General features: G+C 40.0%; 1 protein-coding gene across 2 annotated transcripts in view; it reads left to right on the top strand.

The window, feature by feature from the left end:
- Positions 1 to 9,062: 9,062 nt before the first annotated feature.
- LOC124166357 (serine-rich adhesin for platelets) overlaps positions 9,063 to 15,689 on the top strand; it is a 186,953-nt gene continuing 180,326 nt past the window's right edge. For both annotated transcript variants that reach the window (XM_046543837.1, XM_046543836.1), the window contains exon 1: positions 9,063 to 9,551. The gene's annotated coding sequence lies outside the window, so the exon portion shown is untranslated. The remainder of the gene's footprint in view (positions 9,552 to 15,689) is intronic.

Below are 15,689 nucleotides of genomic sequence, written 5' to 3'. Positions count from 1 at the left end.
GTATCTACATCTACAAATTACCCTGCGAGCCACCTCTAGGGTGTTTGGCAGGGGGTGATCAATCACCAGCATGCAGCATGCATTTGGACTCCCACATGCACACCACACCGTCCAAGAAACGTCCCGTATAATAACAAACTATACTACTATATGCTGTTAGAAATAGAATATAGAATAGAAATTCAGAAACATGCTATAAGTTTTACATAGGTTAGTAGGCTACACTACAAGTCATGCAATCTATTTACGCGTTCTATTGCTGCCGTTATAATCTCTTATTGATCGTGGAAAAAATGACATTCGGAATCTGTCTGTTCTGCAATCTATCTCTCTTATTTTATTTATATGATCTGATCTTCCGTAGTACGTTGGCGTCCGCAAGATATGGTTAACTTCGTCAGAAAAGACACTGCTCTTGAATTTATCTAAAAGGTTTAGTCTATTTTTCAATCTACGGTCGGACAGAGATTCCCATCCGAGTTTATCTAAGAGGTCAGTTACACTAACAATACTATCGTAACGACCTTTCACATACCTGGCAGCTCTTCTTTGCACGCGTTCTAACTCTGTTATTAAGCCTTTTTCATGAGGGTCCCAAACACTGGCACCGTATTCCAGATGTGGCCTAACGAGGGAAAAGTAGCTAATTTCTCTCACTTTGTCGTCGCACTTTCCTAATATTCTTTTAACAAAACCCATTTTACGATTAGCTTGACCGGTTATTTCTCGAATATGTTTATTCCACGATAGATCATTATTGAGTCTAACCCCTAGATATTTCACGGATTCAACTGCCTTTAACTGGGTGCCCCGAATGATATAGTTACGCTGTAGGGAGTTATTCTTCTTCCAGAAATTCATTACGACGCATTTTTCCAAATTTAATTCTAACTGCCAAGCATCGCACCAAGCTTGGATAGCAGCAAGGTCATTCGTAAGTTCATCTATATCTTTGCTGGAACGGATTTCTCTGTAAACTACAGCGTCGTCTGCAAATAATCGTAACTTACTCTGCACTACTTCGCCAATGTCGTTTATATAAAGAAGGAATAGGAGTGGGCCAATGACACTACCCTGAGGAACGCCAGAAGTGACTCTAACCTCATTGGAGACTGCACCGTCTAATACTACTCTTTGGACGCGGTCGCTCAAAAATTCTCTAATCCAGGAAGTGACATCTTCGTCTAGACCATAAGATTTCAGTTTTATTATTAACTTTCCGTGGGGTACTTTATCAAATGCCTTTTTGAAATCAAGAAAAATCGCGTCTACTGGAATGTTGTCTTCCCCGGAGACTAAAATATCGTGGGCGAAAAGCGCTAACTGAGTTTCGCACGATCTGCTTTTCCTGAATCCATGTTGATTTCCCATTAATAAGTTTTGCGCGTCTAGGTGTTTCATTACCGAGCTGACTACGATGTGTTCAAGGACTTTGCAAGAGATGGACGTTAAAGATATCGGCCTGTAATTAGATGGCTGTTCCTTGTCTCCACTTTTAAATATAGGCGTTACGTTAGCGATTTTCCAGTCATTAGGTACTTCGTATTGCTTGATGGATTTACTGAATATTAACTGCAAGTAGGGGGCAAGTTCTGAGGCTAGTTCTTTATATACGCGAGAAGGGATTTCGTCTGGACCAGGTGATTTATTTGGACTAAGCGATTTCAATATATTTTCTATTCCGAGCGTACTAATGTCAATAGCTGGCATCTTATGTAGACAGGGATTGTCATCGGTCTCGGGTGAGTTTTCGGAAGGCTCCGTGAACACGCTCTTAAAGTAGGAATTTAATAAATTGGCTTTATCGTAACTGCTTGTCAACACATCTCCATTGTCGTTTCTCAGCGAACATACGGTAGATCGTTTACCTTGAACTTCCCTAACATATGACCAAAATGCTTTTGGGTTATCCTGTAACTGCTCTACTAGTGTTTTTCTTTTAAAATTCGTGAACGCATTCCTGAACGCTTCCTTCGTGGCGGCTTTAGTCATCCTATATTTTTTAATTATTAGCTCGCGTTCATTAGCGGATAAATCCGTGCTGACTTTTTTCATTTTAGCATGACACGCTCTCTGTCGCCTCAATGATTTTCTCACTTCCGCGTCGTACCATCTCGGTTCGCTGCCTTCTTTTACTATTTTACTAGGGATGTAGCTATTTATTCCCGAAGTTACGAGCGAAAGAAAAGCTTTCCAAGTATTCTCTACATTTAACTTTAATACTGATTCTTGAAACTCGGGGAAAGCATTTTTCATATGACTCTTAAACCCATCAAAATTAGCTCTTTTAAAAATGAAGACTTTACGCTCTTTTTTAAAGTTTACAGCGGTATTTAGAGAAAACTTTGCAGTTACTACCCTATGGTCACTTATTCCTTCGACAGTGCCAACGTTTATTACCTGATGTGGTATATTTGTCGCTAATAAATCAAGAATATTTTCTCCTCTGTTTGGCGCGGATGCTATTTGAAACAATGAATTAGATGTGAAAGTGTGTAATAAAGCCTCGCAGATCACTTTATCCCTCCCACCAGGAATGAAGCTATAAGTCTCCCAATCTATAGAAGGTACGTTGAAATCTCCACCCACAATCAAGTTTCTTTCCGGATATTTGGATGCTACGCTATTTATTTGATTTTGAAAATCCAACATTGACGTTATATCTGAGTAAGGTGGTCTGTAATACGAACATAATAAAATAGTTTTGAATTTAGGACATTTAATTAAACACCACACAGATTCAACGCTGGTCTCAGTTACGGTTATCGCTTGGCTGACGATTGAATTCTTTACAGCTATAAAAACTCCGCCCCCAACTTGATTAATTCTATCTTTCCGATAAACAGTGAACGATTTTGGGAAGATCTCATTGTCTGAATCATCATCTGTTAGCCAACTTTCTGTTCCAAAAATGACGTTACACTTCGTACTATGAATTAAATGGTGGAATTCGGGAATCTTATTTCTTAAACTACGGCAATTAACCACAGCCACGATTAAAACTTCGGAAGTAGTAATATTGCGATTCGGGAATAATTCTGATTTGCTTTTGTCGAATAGACTATTCACAGGCTCTATACCGCTGATAAATGGAAATGCATGTCTTATTGTCACACTATCAAAATGACTTGAGCCTTGACTGCCTTTGAACGTGTTGCTCGACTGACGCTTCTCGTGCTTAAATGTAATACCTGAAACGCTGATTTTTCTCTCTACTTCTCTATTCTCATTTCTGGAAGAATCTTTGTCTGTGAAAAGTTTTGAACTTACCCCTTTATTTTTCAACCCACTAATATATCTACACTCTGCCCTACTCTCTACTCTAAAAAAGACCTACAGTGCTCAAATATGCTACTCGCTACACGACTATCCGACTCGGCCGTGTAATGGACTCCCGAACGGTTCAGAGGGATCCGACACGATCGGATTGCCGGCCTAAGGTCCACGAAGGAGGCTCCGATGTCCGTGCAGAAACGACGCAGCCTCTGGTTTATGCCTTCCACTCGGCTCCAAACCAGAGAACCACGATCGATCCTCGGGACAAGACTACAAATCGAAAGCTCAATGCCGACTCCAATGGTCCCACCCACCTGCTTCACTTCGGAATTCAGATCCCGGAGGGAATCTAGAATTTCCTCAGATCCACGGAAGGTGGCATCATTGACGCCGACATGAGCCACGACCCGCAGTCTGGAGCACTTCGTGCCCCGTACCGCCGCACCAACCGCCTGCGTCACCTGAGGAACACCGCCACCAGGGATGCACCATGACGTTACACGGTCGCTTACACCCTCGCGGTCTGCCCTCTCCCGTAACGGGACCATCACACGACGGACATTGCTACTCCCTAACACTATGATCCCCCCCTTCCCACTCTGACGCCCCTTCCTAGGTGCCGGTTTCGGGGTAGGAGTAGGCACGTCAGGCACCTCGGAGTTTCCATCCGACAGCAACTGGTACCTGTTCGAGACGGGGACGGGATTTGCCTCAGCATCCCCCAAACCCCGTCTTAGAGTGACACTACCACCGTCCCTCCGAGACACGACCCTCCAAAACTCAGATTTACGGGGTGACGTGACCCCGTCATCGAGAGATGGACCTCGAGGAAGGCTCTCGATCGACCAGCCGCTATTTGCAATCGGGCGAACCCGTGCAGCCCCTGTGGCACGGCGACCTTTCGAAGAACCACCCCTCGGACCATTCCCCTCAGCGGTATCAGCCACCCTTTCAAACTGGGCCCGAAGTTCCCGCACCATCGTCTCCAACGCGGTAATGCGGTCTCCGAGAGCCTCGCATTCACCGGCGTTTTCAACTCCGGCAACGGGTGACCTATTCGAAGGCATCCTATCACTATCGCAACTTTGGATTTCAGAAAAGCTTACCTGACGGGAGATACGCTTAATAGATATTTGAGAGAGTAAAACAAACCGATAAACTTACTAGCTTGTCTCTTTTTAATAGATATTTACGCTTAATAGATATTTGAGAGAGAGTAAAACAAACCGATAAACTTACTAACTTGTCTCTTTTTAAACGTAAATAAGGGAATGTAGTTACCTAGATATGGATTAAGACGATTAATGGGTTTAAAACTAGAAAACTATGTAGTTCCAAAGAAGACTAATTAACGAAATTAAGATATAACTTAACGTGGGACAAATAGATTAACGATAATAATCAACAAGAGAGCAAAGACGAAACTAACTAGCTAAAATATAAATTCCCCGCAATATGATCCCCACGAAAGAGCAAAGCTATAAAAGGGGTGATAGACTAACAAAAATGTATAAATAAGGGTAAATAAGTAATAAAAGTACTAACAACAATATATACATATGCGTAAATAGACTTTAAATAAATAAGTATAAATAGACTTTGGATAAATAAGTAAAAAAGAGTATATGAGTCCTTGAGATAAAAGTGTGATCAGTTGCAATGCGTTTGGTGAATAGTCACTCGAGTTAACCGAAAGTGGAAGAAACGGATTAGCAAAAAGGATTGATAGCAAGGGGGGAGGTGTGCCTAGCTCTTCAAGGACGCAGGTGTTGTTTTGGGAGGGCTAGGAGTGAAGGGGTGAGTCGATGACTAACAACAAGAGGGACGGAAGAAACTACCTGTGTTTCAAGGGGAGATATGTGCTAAAATGACCACAACTGGAGAACGGAACGAGAGTTTTCAAGATCACAATGAGAGTGCTGCGCTACGAAAATTACAATAAAAATCCTAACAGTCAAAATAGACCTCAAAACAACGGTAAAACAAATAATATATGAAGAGCTTTATAACAGAAAAAATATATTAAAACAATATGTATATATATCGTTAGCCTATAATAAGAATTAAGAGTTAGGATTACACACCTGATGTAAAAGAAAGAGGGCAACTATCACAAAATTACTTAAATAATATTAAGACACTATTCCGATAGAAAAATTAAATCTCAAGCAGCCAAATATATATTCTACTTAACGACCGTAACACCAGATTATTAAAGGCGCAGCGACACAAATAAAGATAACGTGCAAATAACTATGCAATAAATAATACTAAAGGGAAGAGAAAAATTTGAGATATACGTAAGTTTTCTACTTATCACTACTAGCAGATACTCGATAATCACACGTCGCAGGAACCGGGATCAAACAAAATCAGGATATTCACTCACTCGCACACACCACACACAAAACCCACACCAACTAACAATTAATATTGCACCCCTATATTAAAACTAAGACTAATTTAAATATCCTACGCTAATAAACAAATAAGCTACGACAATATATGTCACTGCACTATATTGCACAAGCAGCAAGACCCAATCAAGCAGCAGCAAGCGCAGGTAGCAAGAGCAGGTAGTCAGGTGGCCCTGGGGAGCGCGCAAGGGATGCGTCCGTTCCGGTCAGGAGCTGGAGGCAGAATGATATAAAGTATGTGGTAGGCAGAACCCCTCAGCGATAATGCTCCTGATGTCTGACAAGCGAAGATTTTCAGATTTCCTCGATTGTTTTAAGCAACACACTGCACGAAAAACGAAGCACGAAAAACATTGTTTGAAGGTTTGTCGAAATAAAAACATTATTTGGTCAGCCACCTTAGAGCCTGAATCACTCGATCATTTTTTCCGTCCCTCAGAATGTTAGCTCAAGCGATAGCTTTACCAGGTTTCCAGGGACCAAAGAAATGATCTCTCGACCCATCATGTCCTGAACAGTGGCGGATTCAGATGGGGGGCGCAGGGGGGGCCGCGCCCCTCACTTGCAGGCCCGCCCGTATTGCCAAACATCGCAGAACCACAATTATAACTTTTTTATATCATAAGATGGCATTTTCTTGTATATGTGTGTAATAAATTAAAATTTTCGTAAACTTTGCATGTGACTTGATTATTTTTTATTAGGATAAAAGAAAGGTAACTCAATGCATCTTTTGCGCCCCCCCCCCCCCTTCGAGTTTTTTCTGTATCCGCTACTGGTCCTGAATCACCTGGTCATTTCCACCGTCCCTTTTTGCATCGCTTATTCCCTCACTTTCCGTATTTACAACTGTCGTTCAATAGGGTAGTTTCCTTCATCAAAGAAAACGAAAGGCATTGATTGCGATTTGTTACCCACCATAAGTGTATTCATAATATACAAATGATTTGGTTTTACAAATCCCAGTTTAGATGAATGGCAATGGTCAATTTTATCCTCATTTGGAAAAGGCCAGATTGGCGCCCATGCGATGCCACTCCACGTGGTGTCACAGGGACCTAGTTTCTCTACGAGTAGATAGGAGTTTTACATCGTATGAGATTACCAATCCATGCATGAGGCACAGAGCTCAGGGAAAAAATGCTTAATAATCAGCTATTAAAACTGCCTATGGTCGGAAAGTTTCCTTCGTTTGATAGGATATTAATAATCCTTATTTAAGCCAAGCGCTACCAGCTAGCAGGGTACTCGGCTACCTGCTACCATCCTGCGTCGTATCAGCGCTCAAAGCCTCGCCCTAAGGTCACCTCACTTGCGGCAGCGGGAACCAGAACGACGTCACACTGGCTTTTCCCAGCATTAATACTTAGCCGTCGCGTTCTCGCGCGTTTGAAAATTTTTACTTTTCATGTAATCACGAAAAATAGATATCGTCATTTAAAAATCTAAAAGCGTGAAATGCGTACTCCAGGAGTAATAATCTTTCGATTTAGGCGATAAAAAATAATAGGAAACCATCCTATTCCTAGCAAAACATGCGAGTGATGGAAAAAGGGATGGAAATCCCATCCCTGGAGCCATCGCGGAAAATGATCGTGAGAAACTCATTATTTTCACCATCGTTGGAGATGTCCCCGAAAAGGGATGGAAAAAATGATCGCGTGAATCAGGCTTATGGATTGCGATATTTTCAATTAAAGGGGGTGGTCGCACAATAGTATTTTTAATAGAATTAAAAATTTTCAAAATAATTTTATCGGTAATGTTTTAGTTATCAGAACAAAATTACATTCGAAGCCGGTGAATTAGTCAATTAGTAGAATTCCTTCGATAAGAGAATAAGAATTGCTATAATACCACAATAGCACAACAAAAATATTGTCCACTCATCTTGTGCGGCTTCAATGTTTCCTGTCCTGTTATATTTCAGCCAATTTGGTTAATTTTACGGCCTGTTATTTAGATAATGTGTAATTCTTTACGGAAAATTTCATTTTTCATACTAGAAATGCTAAAATAACATTATAAATAATAATCAAATAATAATGCCGCTAATATTCCTAAGCATTATGTATCGATCTGTTTTTTTTTCTCATTGCACTCTCCATGGTTACGGAAAAAATTCCAAAATTGGCAGAACTTAGTGATTTTTGGAGGGAATTGTGAAATGTGTATTATGCGCTCTATTCAACTCGAAAAATTTCTACATAAAGATATTCTCTAGATTGTAGCCTTATTATTGTTCTGACTATACACATTTGAAAATTGAATATTTTTCCAGCCCACCAGAATGGTCAATTTTGGTGTTGTTTTAAATGGATGTAATATCATGAAAGCTAAGTTAGAAAGTGGAAATTGCTAATATGTAAATCATTTACACTGGTAAACAACATATTATTATTATTATTATTAAAGTATTCTACCGATTAAGGTAGGATTCCATGGGGTGCTTAAGAAGAATTCAGGGAGTTTCCCCCTACATCATGCACTTCCCTGTTCAATGCACAGTAAGACCTACTTCCTTTCATTCTATCTAAAAATCCTATTCTTTCCCTTCCCCTCCCTCGTTTACCTAGCATTCTTCCCTCTAACACTGTTTTCAACATCCCCTCCCCGCTAAGTACTCGCTCCATCCATACCTTCTGTCTCCTCCGTATCTCATCTAAAAGCTGCCTCTCCTCACCCACAATGTCCAGCACTTCGTCGTTTTTCCTCCTCTCCGTCCACTTCACCTTCACCTATTCTTCGCCACACCCACATCTCGAATGCCTCGAGTCTTCTCTCGTCCTACTTCCGAAGTGTCCACGTTTCCGCACCGTAAAGCGCTACACTCCAGATCAGACTCTTCACTAACCTTTTCTTTAAATTCTTACTTAGCGAACCTCCCAGAAGCTCCTTTCTGTTCATGAACGCCTCCTTTGCTAATGCAATTCTCTTCCTAATATCCTTACTACTGTATCCGTTTTCCTCTAGCGTACTGCCTATTTGTGAAATATCCGCAATGGTGACCCGGCATCTCCTCCGAGAATTTGAGTGGAATGTCCCCCATGAAAGTTTCTAAGGCGATCAACCCTTTCCTCCTCCAGCGGGTGCCAAATTACTTTTTTCTCTTATTTTCTGCATTGAGCGTGCGATCCCCCGATATTCATTGACCAACACCCGCGAGAAGAGAGTTTCTCCCAAGAGCCGGAAGATGGCACCAGCCGCAGCACGCCGTTCTCCGATGAATTCGTGAGGAACGAAACGGAACGAGAGGAGGGGAAGTGGCGGTGTGGGGAGAGGAGGAGAAGTAGGAGGAGGGGGAGTGCCTCGAGAGAAAGGCTACTTTTCCAGCATGGAATTCTAGCGGTAGTACAGGTGCGGCGGCGCTGGGTTCGCCATCGGCTGGCGCGATTACTTATTTCAGTCATTGTTGGTCAGTGTGCATGAAAACATTGTGAAGGTAGGGTGTCGGACGGCGTGCCATTGTGGTTTGTGCTTTCTATTGTATTTCTCCTTCGGATTGCTGCATCGTCTACCCATTTTGTGCTCAAGGGGTGATCTAAAGTTGTCAAGTGTTGAGTCCCCTGCGGTTATTGTGAAACAGACGAGTGTATTGCCTTCTGTCCTCTGAAGGCGCGCCTGGATGACCTCGGTCGTCCGTTTTCTTAGAAAGGGAGTAAAACACAGTTCCTTGCGTTGTGTTTTTTCGCTTCAGAGTTTATATCACAATCAGGATGAAACTTCTCTGCCTCCGGTGATAATTGGCCTCTACATCCTCACTCCAGCGAAGAAGTAATCCTTATTCCCCGACAGCACATCGTACGAGCCCGAAGTCTTCGTGAGCCCTGGGACCTGAACGAAGATGAATGCTGCCAGGTGAGTCAGTCATCCCATATGCCTCCTCCTACACCTGCTGCGTCTGAAAAGGGCTTTCTGGTGGATCCCCTGCCCGTGCCTGAGAGCCTCGCTTTACATAGAGCAAATCAGCGAGGTGTGTGAGTGAGCTGATGTGTTTTTTTTCCTTTGTTGCCTCAGCATTCTTTTTTTGCTCTGAAAGTGGTCACTTGCCGGAGAGAAATCTTTTGAGTGCGTGCTTGCTTGAGACCTTCGCGGAAATTTGTTCCTTTTAGAGAATTCGACGATGTGAATGAGTCAGCTTGTACGAGTAGGTGTGCTGTTTGTTTTCTATTCTAAGTTAGCTGTATTTTGCGATCTTTCGACGTACTTCTTGACTCTCCTTTGTTTCGGTAACTTGCCCAGTAGAGAGTACGGCCGCAGGGAATGACTTTTTTCAACCCTTTCATGTATATATTTTTACGTTCTCATAATTATTTTTGGCGCTCAAGCTTAGGGACAAATAAATAAATTTCCTGTGCGTCATAATATTCGGGAAGAGCAACAATTTTAAGGATCTGTGACCCTTTTTCCATTATTTGTTTGTTATCAATCGTTTCATTCATTGTTGCTGATTATTCAGCGGCGTAAATGGTTCATCTACATAATTGAGGGAGAAACCCTCCCAGGACCCAAGAAAAATAATCGCATTAAAAAATCCTGATTGTTTTAAATTTAGAAATGAAATGATTTATTTTTAATTTTCCGGAATAGTTGTTTCCATGCATAACCAACAAATTCTATCATGTTCTTATTTTTAACGACGAATTCATAAATTAATAAACCCTGCCTAAAGCAAAATTTCGTGTATTATTACGCGGTGTGGTGAGCTATTCAATCTGATTCATCCCCTTACGAAGACAAGCTCTATTTATGCCACTGGATCTGTTCTTAGGTTAGGTATTTATTTTAGCAATATCTAGAATGTAAAGAGTAGGCTTTCCGGCGTACCAGAAGCAATAATTAATCACTGGTTACCCACCCTGATCCGGTGGAGGACCCGAGAAAATTCCAGCAATCCTTGGTAATCATGATGAATGATTTGAATCGTTGCTCCGGAAATGATGTACTATCGTAATCCGCATGCGATATGGTAAAAATCTATTGCTTCTGCTCCTCATTTAAGGGATAGGCTAGAAAAATGATCTTGTGATTCACATTTTAGGAAGGTAGTGCAGATGCAAGCTCATATCGGACGCCACGATTTACATAGATGCATCCCTTTTTCTATCATACTTGGTATCATTCTTCGGTGATGTGAGAAATTAAAAGCTAATGGCTGCATTTCAAGCATATTACAGTCAGGTCCATCATCTCCGTTAAGCCTTTCCTAATCTATTAACTGGCGAATGCGCAATACAATGAATACTATTATTTGTGTTTAATATGAATCTTGGAGTTTAGCTCTTGAAAGTGGAATGCAAATTTTGCCGACGTTTCGGTTTGATTATGAGTAATATTGAAATGGGCATGGGCATGAAATGGGAATGAGCAGTGACGGATCTAGGGGGGAGACTAAGGGAGCTATAGCCCCCCCCCCCCCTTGGACATCCAATTTACACTGGATAGAATGGCAATTTTGGTTCGGACCCGTAATACTTCTGGGAGTTTACCCCATACATACCCCCCCCCCCCCTCCCTTGTCCCTATCCTGCATCCGCTACTGAGAATGAGTGTATAATTTTGATGCATTAACTTAATAAATGGTTACAACAATGTTCTTCTTTGATAATTTACAACTGAATGTTTCTTTTTTATTATATTATGGTAAAAAATATTGTTGTAACCATTTTTAATTTGTACGTATCGAAAGTTCTCATGCTCATTAGCATTTCAAGCCTTGTAGGTGGCTTATTAATAAACCGAAACGTCAGTTAAACTTGCAATTCATTTTGAATACTTACAATCCAGGATTCGTATCCTATTCTGGTATTCAATCCTAAGTTTATTGGGCAGCAGTTTGTATGGTTGTCACCTGCAGAGGATGTATGGGAAGGGGGCCTCCCCACGCACCACGCACGCCGTTTGTCGTATGCTCTTTACTTTTGTAACCCTTTAATTTCTAAATAATATTCTTAACCGTGAACCGTGACGTCCACCGCCCTTCGTTGATTCTTTGGAAGCTCCCTATGTCTACGGAAAAAAGATTTATAAAACGATAAAATTTAAAGAAACTTTAAAAAAGTGCACTCTTATTACCTCACAATGTTTGTGAAAAGTAAACAAAAACACTTGTTGCACTTGTACATGTTATAATAATGAATAATACGTAATTTTAAAGGAAATGTTATTTTCAATTGTAATTAATGTTCTGTTTTATGAAAAATTAAAAAATTTAGACACGCCAGAGCAAGAAATGACCTCGCGCACCGTAAAATTAGCCGTTTTTTTCAATTTTATGAACTTTGTAACTCAACCTAGGGAAAACTACTACGTCTACAACGTTCATCTTCCACAATAAGTTGCAAAGATTAATGAAATAGCTTTTGCGTATTTTTAGAACGCATATTTTGTTGTAAAATAACGAAAATGTTTCAACACTATCTAGTCCTACAGTTTACCCCGGAAGAAAAAATAAAATCGATAGAAACACTTTTTAATTTATTAGCAATTGGGGACAACCCCCTTGGGTATCCAATTTACGCTATGTAGAATGGTAATTTTGTTTGGACCTCCACTACTTATGGGAGGTTACCCCCTACTTAGCTACTACTGCTACCCACTACTACTTACCCCCTGTCCCTACCCTGCATCCGCCACTGGTTGTCGCTGTCCATTCTTCTCGTATCTCCGCCTTCCTCTTCATTTCCTCGTAGCTTTGGCATCCAGTATCCTCCATTATTTTGTCTATTAGCTGGAGCCGTGGTTTTTTTCTGGGCTTGTGCCATCAACATGTCTCTCTAGGATTGCCAATAAGATCCCCTCGTGTCTCGTTATATGCCCAAGAAGTTGGAATCTTCTATTTCCGACCGATTTCAATATGCTACTTTTCTCTTTCATGAAGATTCGTATATAATTTTAAATATAGAGGTCAGGAAAAGGGGAAAAACTATTGTTTCCTTGCATTGTTTGGCAGCTTGGATTGTAAGTTAATTGTTTCCGGGCTCAGCGGTTGGAGCTGTGGGTTCATTTCACGCGGACGCCTTAAGGCAATTTTAAGTAAAAATACCTCGAAGAGTGAGGTGTTTCAGGGAAAGGCACTGACCTTACTACCGTGCATCTTCACAATGCCGTTGCTTTGTCCACGCTAACCAATGGAAACTCCCTAAGGGTTGAGTCACTGAGTAAATAACCGAACGGATAATATGACATCCCTGAAATTGAACGTGAAATGCGATCGTGTGATGTGGAGGTGTTTATACCAACGAATTTTCCAAATCCACATCATGCTGTTTGGAATACCAACCTAATGGCGTTGAGAAGTTATGAGACTTTTTCATTATTAAATTTTTTTAAAGGCCTAATTAAATGCAGTTGGACAGTTAAGATTAGAGTTGGTAATGATCCTCTGAATTTATTTTTGACGACTCAGGTTTCATATCACTTTTTTGAGTGACATCCTCAGGTAATTGTGAAGAATTCACTTTAGGCAAACCATAATTAATTATGAGTACTTAGAGCAATTGATTGCAGATGAAAGTGTGACATCTTTTCAATTTTTTACAGAAATTTTATTTCAACTTCTCAAAATATGCTTAGTGCGTTAAAGTGGATTTAAAAAATCAATCCGTTTTTTTATATTTTTAAGGTCTCTCTAATGACCTGAATGCAGTAAAAATAATTATCTCGAGTATAGTCGCACCATCTGAAGTTGGTACTTATGGCATTTAAATCCACGATCTATGGGATGCTGGCTAGCTCAAGGCCTTCTGCCGCGGCAGACGTCTCTAAATGCCTGTTTACACGGTACATTAGCTCGTACAAGTTAACTTCTAGATGCATGAACGGGAGAACCAATGCCAAAGTGCACCGTAAAACCACCCAACTTGTGCGAATGCATGAACAGAAAGTAGAACCTGTTCTAATTTCATTCCTGAATTTGTACAGGTTCCGTTCGGGTCCACAAAAATCGTTCATGTAATAAGGCATTAACTCGTGCGTGTTAATATATCGTGTAAACAGTCCTATATACTCTGTCCAATTCTAGAATGGTCGGTGGTCGAAGTTAAATTTATTTATTGGATATAATTTTCGTTTTTCATACTTTTCATGAAATTAGGCATGTAAGTAGAACAAAAATAGACTAAAGCTCCTGTTTTGCATCGCTGCGTTAACTTACGTCGCTCAAAGTACGATTTGCAACTAGGATACTGCTGATAAAAATTGACACAAATAAATAAATTATTCGATAATCCAATTTTTACCCGATAAAGGATAATAATTGCAGGTGTAAAATGATACTACCAGCGAAATAGTGCACCTCTTGATAGTCATCTCTTTGATGTAAATGCGTCTACCATAAAGTTAGATCGCTCCTTGCGCTAATCGCCGCAGCGATAGAATTGGAAGATAAACATGTGTGGCAAAATTAAGCATAATCATTGGCATTTAAATGTAATGTAAGAAGAGAAAGCGAAACATCCGCTGTTATCATCTTCAAATAAAAGAAATCATCAGCGAAATTCGTAGATGACGAAACTTAGGGCTTCTTTGATGAGAGCATGCATTAGTTAATGCCATTTCCAATTTTTAAGACATAGCGAACGTGTAAGTGTAAATTAACCGTAGATCTTTTATAGCTAATAATGCTTATTATTTACCAGCTGTTTCGTTTAAATTTCGTCGCACTACCTTTATAAAAAGTCAATACCACCGGAGGTTTTTGAATTATAATTATTGCAATGAAAAGGAGAAAAACCTGCTTGCAGGAAATTAAAATAATTTCAGGCGTAAATAATCAATAACAGAGGCCAACAAAAAAATTTTGTTTGAAAACTTTTTTATTTTAATAGCTGATCTTTATAGATTATTATGTACCGAATCCAAACCTGGTCTTAGTTTTTTTGTATCACCCATAGTTTCCAAGCAGTATGTATTTAATATTTAGTCTAATACCCCTATACGGTATACAAGGAAGTCAATGAAACACTGTGTTACATCATAAAATTGTTTGTAAGTATTTACTGTTCACTACATCGCGATAAAATTATTTGTATTTACTACAGCGTGATAATACAGGGTTCACTTGTCAACTGGAATTGGTCTAAATTTTCTTTCCCTTTTTTCCTTGAAGCTTCTTGTGCAGCTTTTTCTGCGATGAATCGCTTGCTGAACTTCTCGGTGAAGTACCAACAGTAATCCCTCATTATCTTCGTTCACTAGACCTACTTTTTCAATTTTATTACAACTATAAAAAAGCTGTTAAATTCTGAAAAATTGCTTGATTTCTTAAATTTAAATTGTAAAATGTGAATAAATGGTGGGTGATACAACTTTAAAACCATCATATTTGGATTCAGCAACTCTAAAAACATAAGAATAAGGTATTTTCAGTAAAACAGTTTTTTCATTGTAGGCTTGTGAAATCCATATTCAGTCACAGAGAGAAATAAGGGAGTATATGTATTTTGAAACAATCAGTAATGCGAGTTGAAGCTTAATCGTCTGCTATAACCAAGTGCAACTATATCTCACTTAAAGGGCATTATATAGGCGACATAAGCAAGCAAAGTTGCTTTCGATACGTTTATAAGGAATAGACTGCTACTTTACGAAGTATTAACGTTATCGTTTTTTTTTTCCTTTTCGTAGATTATTTTTCTCTTAAACCCTTTTTTCATCAATATCCTGCCTTCTGTTTGATCATGCAATCGTTATTTTATTTTTCTTGAGCATATTCCTTTCATTCATCTTCATTTCCTCTTATTTTACATTTTCAGCATGTGACAATTGCCTTTAATACTTTGGGACTCAGATATCCCTGTGCCGATAATGTGGACGAGGAGGTTATTGTCACCATGCTTTGTATGATCTATAATTCTAAAATGGTTGCCTTCAAATGCAGAGACGCCACATATGCTGGAGAAAGATTTCCGTTTCCCTCTATTGGTGTATATCAGTTCAAGGCCATGCCATCCAAGGTCAAAATTCGCGCGCCGTTTTGTCGTATGATAACCTCTG

The sequence above is a fragment of the Ischnura elegans genome, chromosome 10 (genome assembly GCF_921293095.1).
Source record: "Ischnura elegans chromosome 10, ioIscEleg1.1, whole genome shotgun sequence".
Lineage (NCBI taxonomy): Eukaryota > Metazoa > Arthropoda > Insecta > Odonata > Coenagrionidae > Ischnura > Ischnura elegans.
This window is presented reverse-complemented; position numbering and strand designations above follow the sequence as displayed.